A 6,510-nucleotide genomic window follows, 5' to 3' on the forward strand; every position below is an offset into this window, starting at 1 on the left:
AGAGGACACAAATCAATCAGGAAGTATTTAATGGCAAATTGATTACAAGCTGTAAATCAACATTGACGTTCGTGGGGTGTGTGAATGAGAAGCCGATTTTGAGTCCAGTTTTATTCAGTGGGGCTTCGTCCCACGTGAACACAGCATTGCTCTTTTAAGCCAACATCTGTTTTCCTTCCAACGTGCTGGATCCTTCCAGAAAGGGCTTCCCACTGTTGTTTTGTCCCTCGTTTCTAGGCTGTGCAAACCTAATTTGCATCTTGGTTTCTTTAGGGGTCGGAAATGCTCTCTGAATCCAGCCTTTGAGTCTTTCCAAGTCCTAATTATGGCTCCAGCTAGTATATGGATTGAGAACTACCTTAAGTACAGGCAGGATTTCGAAGAGGCAGAGGAACTAGAGATCAAATTGCCAATATACGCTGGATCATGGAGAAAGCTAGGGAGTTCCAGAAAAACATCTATTTCTGCTTCATTGACTCTGCTAAAGCCTTTGATTGTGTGGATCACAACAAATTGTGGCAAGTTCTTAAAGAGATGGGAGTACCACACCATCTTATTTATCTCTTGAGAAACCTGTATGCGGGTCAAGAATCAACAGTGAGAACTGGACACGGAACCACTGATTGGTTCAAAATTGGGAAAGGAGTCCGGGAAGGCTGTATACTGTCGCCTTGCCTATTTGACTTAAATGCAGAGCATATCATGAGAAAGGTGGGGCTAAACGAATCAAAAGTTGGAATTAAGATTTTCGGGAGAAATATCAACAGCATCAGATATGCAGATGATACCCACTCTCATGGCAGAAAGTGAAGAGGAACTAAAGAGCCTCTTGATGCAGCTGAAGGAGGAGAGTGCAAAAGTTGGCTTGAAAGTCAATATTAAGAAAACTAAGATCATGGCATCTGGCCTTCTCAATTCCTGGCAAATAGATGGGGAAGAAATGGAGGTAGTGACAGATTTTATTTTCCTGGGCTTGCTCCTGGGGAGGAAAGCTGTGGCAAATCTAGATAGCATACTAAAAAGCAGAGCCATCACCCTGCCAACAAAAGTGTGTCTAGTCAAGGCTATGGCTTTCCCACTTGCAATGGATGGCTGCGAAAGATGGATCATAAGGAAGGTTGAGTGTCAAAGAATGGAGGCCTTTGGACTATGGTGTTGGAGAAGACTCCTGTGAGTCCCTTGGACTGCAAGGCCATCCAACCAGTCAGTCCTAGAGGAGATCAACCCTAACTGCTCCTTAGAAGGCCAGAAGAGGAAACTCAAGTACTCTGGCCACCTAAGGAGAAGGAAGGACTCCCTGGAGAAGAGCCTCATGCTGGGAAAGATTGAGGCAATGGTGAAATTCAATTTTTTTACTACCAGTCCTGTGGGCATGGCTTGGTGGGCGTGGTGTGGCTTGGTGGGCGTGGCAGAGGAAGAATACTACAAAATCCCCATTCCCACCCCATTCAGGGGCCAGCCAGAGGTGGCATTTGCTGGTTCTCCAAACAACTCAAAATTTCCGCTACCAGTTCTCCAAAACCTGTCTGAACCTGCTGGATTTCACCCCTGGCTTGCGGGCAAAAGTAGAAGGGGACGACAGAGAATGAGGTGGCTGGATGGAGTCACTGAAGCAGTCGGCGTGAACTTAAATGGACTGCAGAGGATGGTAGAGGACAGGAAGGCCTGGAGGAACATTGTCCATGGGGTCGCGATGGGTCGGACACGACTTCGCAACTAACAACAACAACAATTATGGCTCAGAAAGATCTACACACCTAAAGCCTGTATTATTTAATAAACAGGATTAAGCAAAGCGTGACTTAGCTGCCATGGAACAGATCGCTTCCAAGTTGATATTTCCCTGTAGTCTTTATTGTGAAGCACACTTGCTCTACCAATAAACCTGTGTTCCTCTATGATGCTGTCTCATTCCCTTGAAGGCCCCCAAAGCCAGGGACCATCTTTGTATTTGGCAAAACAGTTCAAAGGATTCACGTGCACAGAACAAAGCGATGCTTCTTTTGTAACCACACGAGAGCCGCTGCCACCCAGCGAGTCCTGCTATGTCTTTCAACATCCAGAAAAATTAATATTTGCAGTGTATTAATATTAATACAATGCAGGCATATGGTTTGATGCTTTGGGGTATTTCAGGCATAAGATTGGATTCAAACTACCTACTTGGAAGATAAAGGAAAAAAGATGATCTCCAATCAAAGAAGCACATCTGGGAAGAAAACAAAAAATTGAAGGGAGGGAGAAACAGGAAGAGAGGGAGGAAAGGAAGAGAGGAGGGAAGGAGGGAGGAAGTAGGGAGATAGTGGGGGGAAAGGAAGGGAGAAGAAGAGAAGGAAGGAAGGAAGGAAGAAAGAAAGAAAGGAAGGAAGGCAAGTAAGCAAGTAGGCAAAAAAGAAAGAAACACTAGAAAGAAAGAAGAAAGGAAAGTAAGAAAGAAAGAAAAGAGAAAGAGAAAGAAAGAAAGAAAGAAGGCAAGTAAGTAAGTAGGCAAGAAAGAAAGAAACACTAGAAAGACAGAAAGAAAGGAAGGAAGGTAAGAAAGAAAGAAAAGAGAAAGAGAAAGAAAGAAGGCAAGTAAGCAAGTAGGCAAGAAAGAAATAAATGTTAGAAAGACAGAAAGGAAGAAAGAAAAGAAAGAAAAGAAAGAAAAAGAAAGAGAAAGAAAGAGAAAGAAAAAGAAAGAAAGAAGGCAAGTAGGCAAGAAAGAAAGAAATGCATGCTAGAAAGACAGAAAGAAACACTAGAAAGAAAGAATGAATGAAAGAAGGAAGAAAGGAAGAAAAGACAGAAAGAAAGAGGAAAGAGAAAAAGAAAAAGAAAGAAAGAAAGAAAGAAAGAAAGAAAGAGGCAGCAGTGTATACAAGCAACCTAATCCTTGCTTTTCCCAATTCCATTCCAGCAGGCAATCCATACCCACCACCAAGTCCTATAAGCAGGTTCAATTGTCACCTGTCTGTGGTGCGATTCCTCCTCCCTCTAGTGGTGTTCTCCTTCCCATTCTGTCCTCTACTTTTATATATTATGGGGGGGGGGGTGTCTCCCAACCCTGCTATCATCTCTCTTATAGGGTTTATGAGCTGTGGGTGGGCAGTTGACCAGAGCCACCTCACTGCAAACCTGGAAGAAGCTGGACCTGCAGAAGCATCTTTGAACAAAGCCTGACCTTCTCAGATGCCAAGCCAAAAAGTTGGCATTAGAAAGAGACCAGGTTCATATGATTATTTAACAGATTTTTAACAGATTAACAGGGTTGGAAGGGACCTTATAGGTCATCTAGTCCAACCCTGCTGCTCAAGCAGGAGACCCTACACCATTTCTGACAGATAACAGTCCAATCTCTTCTTGAAAGCTTCCAGTGATGAAGCTCCCACAACTTCCAAAGGCAACTTCTGTTCCTTTGGTTGATTGTTCTCATTGTCAGAAAATTCTTCCTTATTTCCAGGTTGAATCTCTCCTTGTTCAGTTTCCATCCATTATTCCTTTGCATGCTTTGGAAAATAGCTTGACCCCCCTCCTCTGCGTGGCAGCCCCTCAAATATTGGAAGGCTGCTATCCTGTCTCCCCTGGTCCTTCTCTTCCCTAGACTAGCCATGCCCAGTTCCTGCAATCGTCCATTGTATGTTTTAGTCTCCAGTCCCCTCATCATCCTGGTTGCTCTTCTCTGCACTCTTTCTAGAGTCTCAACATCTTTGTTATAGTGCGGTGACCAAAACTGGGTGCAGTACTCTAGGTGTGGCCTTACTAAGGCTTTATAGAGTGGTATTAGTGCCTTCCTTGATCTTGATTGTATCCCTTTTGTGGTGGACGTATCCCAAAGCAAAAAAATACTGGAAGAAAAAACACAGACGGCTGGAAAACACACAGACGGCTGGAAATGATGACAAAACAACACATACAGTAGATCTGAAACCTGAGAGATTCTTGTGATTCCAGGAAACTATAATAAAAATAATATTTTACATATTCTAATAGCAGCCAGGATTTTATACGCACAGTACTGGAAAAATGTAGAAATCCCTACAGATGAAAATATAATCAAAAAAATTCTGGAATGTACAGAAATGGATAAGTTAACTCTAAAAATCAAAGAAAATGAAGATTCAGAATATTTTTTGACATAGTGCTTTTCTACAAATGGTTAGCTGACAGGTACGGAGTTTAGATGAGTGAATTTACGTGAAATAGGGACCACATGAGAAAGAAAGAAGGATTAGTGAATATTTTGATGGTTATATCATTGATATCATCATGGAAGATACACTTTTCAATAACGATTGATATTATTGCATATATGTCTATATGTACATGATTATAATGGTTATGATGAAGTTTATATTTTAAAATGTTGGACACCTAGAAAACACACTGTTTAATATAGAAATGGATGGTTATATAATTGATACCATAATGGAAGATAATAATTGATATTATCACATATATGTTTATGCCAGGGAAGGGGGATTGTATGGAGAGATGCTATGTAGTCATAACAACATTCTTTCTAGAAAGCCAAGGTCATCCTTTGTCTCTGCACCTCTGCATCTGACTGGAACTGGATGGGTGGAACTGCCAGTATGGCAGTGGGAGATTGGACCGTGTGATGGGACTTGTGAGTGTGGGGGCAAGATCTTGAACTTTCAACTGGGTGGGGAAAACCGGGAAGCTTTCAGATTCGGGTTTCCCCAGATGTGCCAAAGTGGCTCTCTTAATCAATTGGAACTTTGAGCAAAACTTTGCCTTGGACTCTGATTTAATTTTGGATGCTATTTGGAACCCTGACACTATGATGTTTATATTTTAACACTTTGGACACCTAGAAAACACAGTGTTCAATATAGAAATGGAAATGAAATTTGTGATATAAAACAACACAAACACACACACACACACACACACACACAAGAAAGAGACCATTGTGATGGTCCTACTCTGCTGCAGCCTTGCTTCATGAAGAGAACCCCCACATTCTTAGCTAGAGAAGTGCCAGCCTTCAGAAGTGCTTGGGTCTACGTGAAGACACCTGATGTGGCGGTGCCACTGGAGCCAAAGATAGCATGCGCTCTAGTCAGCCTCTGGCCATAACATCCCCTTTGTGTGGACTGCAGAAGGCATGATTGCAAAGCCCAGCAAGAGGAATTATGGTCTTGTCATCTGCACCTCCATAACTGCCTGGTTTGGCTCTGCAACCCAACAAGACAGACATGGACTTCAGAGGATAATCAGAACTGCAGAAAAAACAATGGATACCAACCCGCCTTCCATTGAGGACCTGGACACTGCAGGAGTTAAAAAGAGGGCTGGGAAAATATCTACAGACCCCTTGCATCCTGGACATAAATTATTTCAACTCCTACCCCCAAATGACGCTATAGGGCACTGCGCACCAGAACAACGATGCACAAGGACAGTTTTTTTCCCAATGTCATCACTCTGCTAAACAACTAATCCCTACAAGACTGTCAAACTATTTACTAAGTCTGCATTACTATTAGTCTTCTCATCGTTCCTATCACCCATCTCCTCCCACTTATGCCTGTATGATTAACTTTGTTGCTTGTATCCTTAGGATTTATATTGATTGTTTCTCTAGTCTGATTTGATTGTTTATTTGTACCCTGTGACTATCATTAAGTGTTGTGCCTTATGATTCGTGATGAATGTATCTTTTCTTTTGTGTACACTGAGAGCATCTGCACCAAAGACAAACTCCTTGTGTGTCCAATCACACTGGGCCAATAAAGAATTCGATGTCAAGATGCTGCTCAAAATTTTGAAAGACTTCTCTCCCGTAGATATGGGCGAGGGAAGGGGGAGCAAAATAAGGAGGCTACAGGGATCCTTTGTGGAAACCCAATGATTTAAAATGAGAAAAAAAAGAGAGAACAGCTTTCTCTCTGTCAGGATTAGTCAGAAAAAGGAACAGCCAAGAAACGGTACATTTGCTTGCTAAGGCAACATAATGCAGCAAGGGGGTATAGCTCAGTGGTAGAGCATTTGACTGCAGATCAAGAGGTCCCTGGTTCAAATCCAGGTGCCCCCTCATTTTGAGTTTTTTTCTCTCTCTTTGAAATAAAATTACAGCGAGGGGAAGCTTTCTTGGATTATAAGAGACACTGTTTTTCCCCAAAGAAATCAAAGAGACGGAAGATTAGAAAAAAAGTAGATTAGCTGCCAGGCTAAAGAGATTTGTATAACATCCAAGAGGGCCGAGAGATGATAAGGTTGTAATTATCTGTTGACTGAGAAGGTTGGAAGTCATTATAGATCATTGCTTTCCATTTTCTTTTTTCTTTTCGTGCACCTTTTTCCTTCCCTTCCCTTCCCTTCTCTTTCCTTTCCTTCTTTCTTTTCCTTTCCTTTCCTCTCTCCTTTCCTCTTTCTCCTTTCTTTTCCTTTCCTCTCTCCTTTCCTCTTTCTTCTTTCCTTTCTCCTTTTTCCTTTATTTCCTTTCCTGCAGAGGGAATGAAGATTTTGCAGTGTCCTTGCCCCAGGAGTAGGGAGAGAATGGGG

General features: G+C 42.2%; 1 non-coding gene across 1 annotated transcript; it reads left to right on the forward strand.

Annotated features, from left to right (window-relative positions):
* The first annotated feature begins 5,968 nt into the window (after positions 1-5,968).
* Positions 5,969-6,040, forward strand: TRNAC-GCA. The gene has a single exon. It is a non-coding gene; the product is annotated as a tRNA-Cys (tRNA).
* The last annotated feature ends 470 nt before the right edge of the window (positions 6,041-6,510 follow it).

The sequence above is a fragment of the Thamnophis elegans genome, chromosome 14 (assembly GCF_009769535.1).
Source record: "Thamnophis elegans isolate rThaEle1 chromosome 14, rThaEle1.pri, whole genome shotgun sequence".
Lineage (NCBI taxonomy): Eukaryota > Metazoa > Chordata > Lepidosauria > Squamata > Colubridae > Thamnophis > Thamnophis elegans.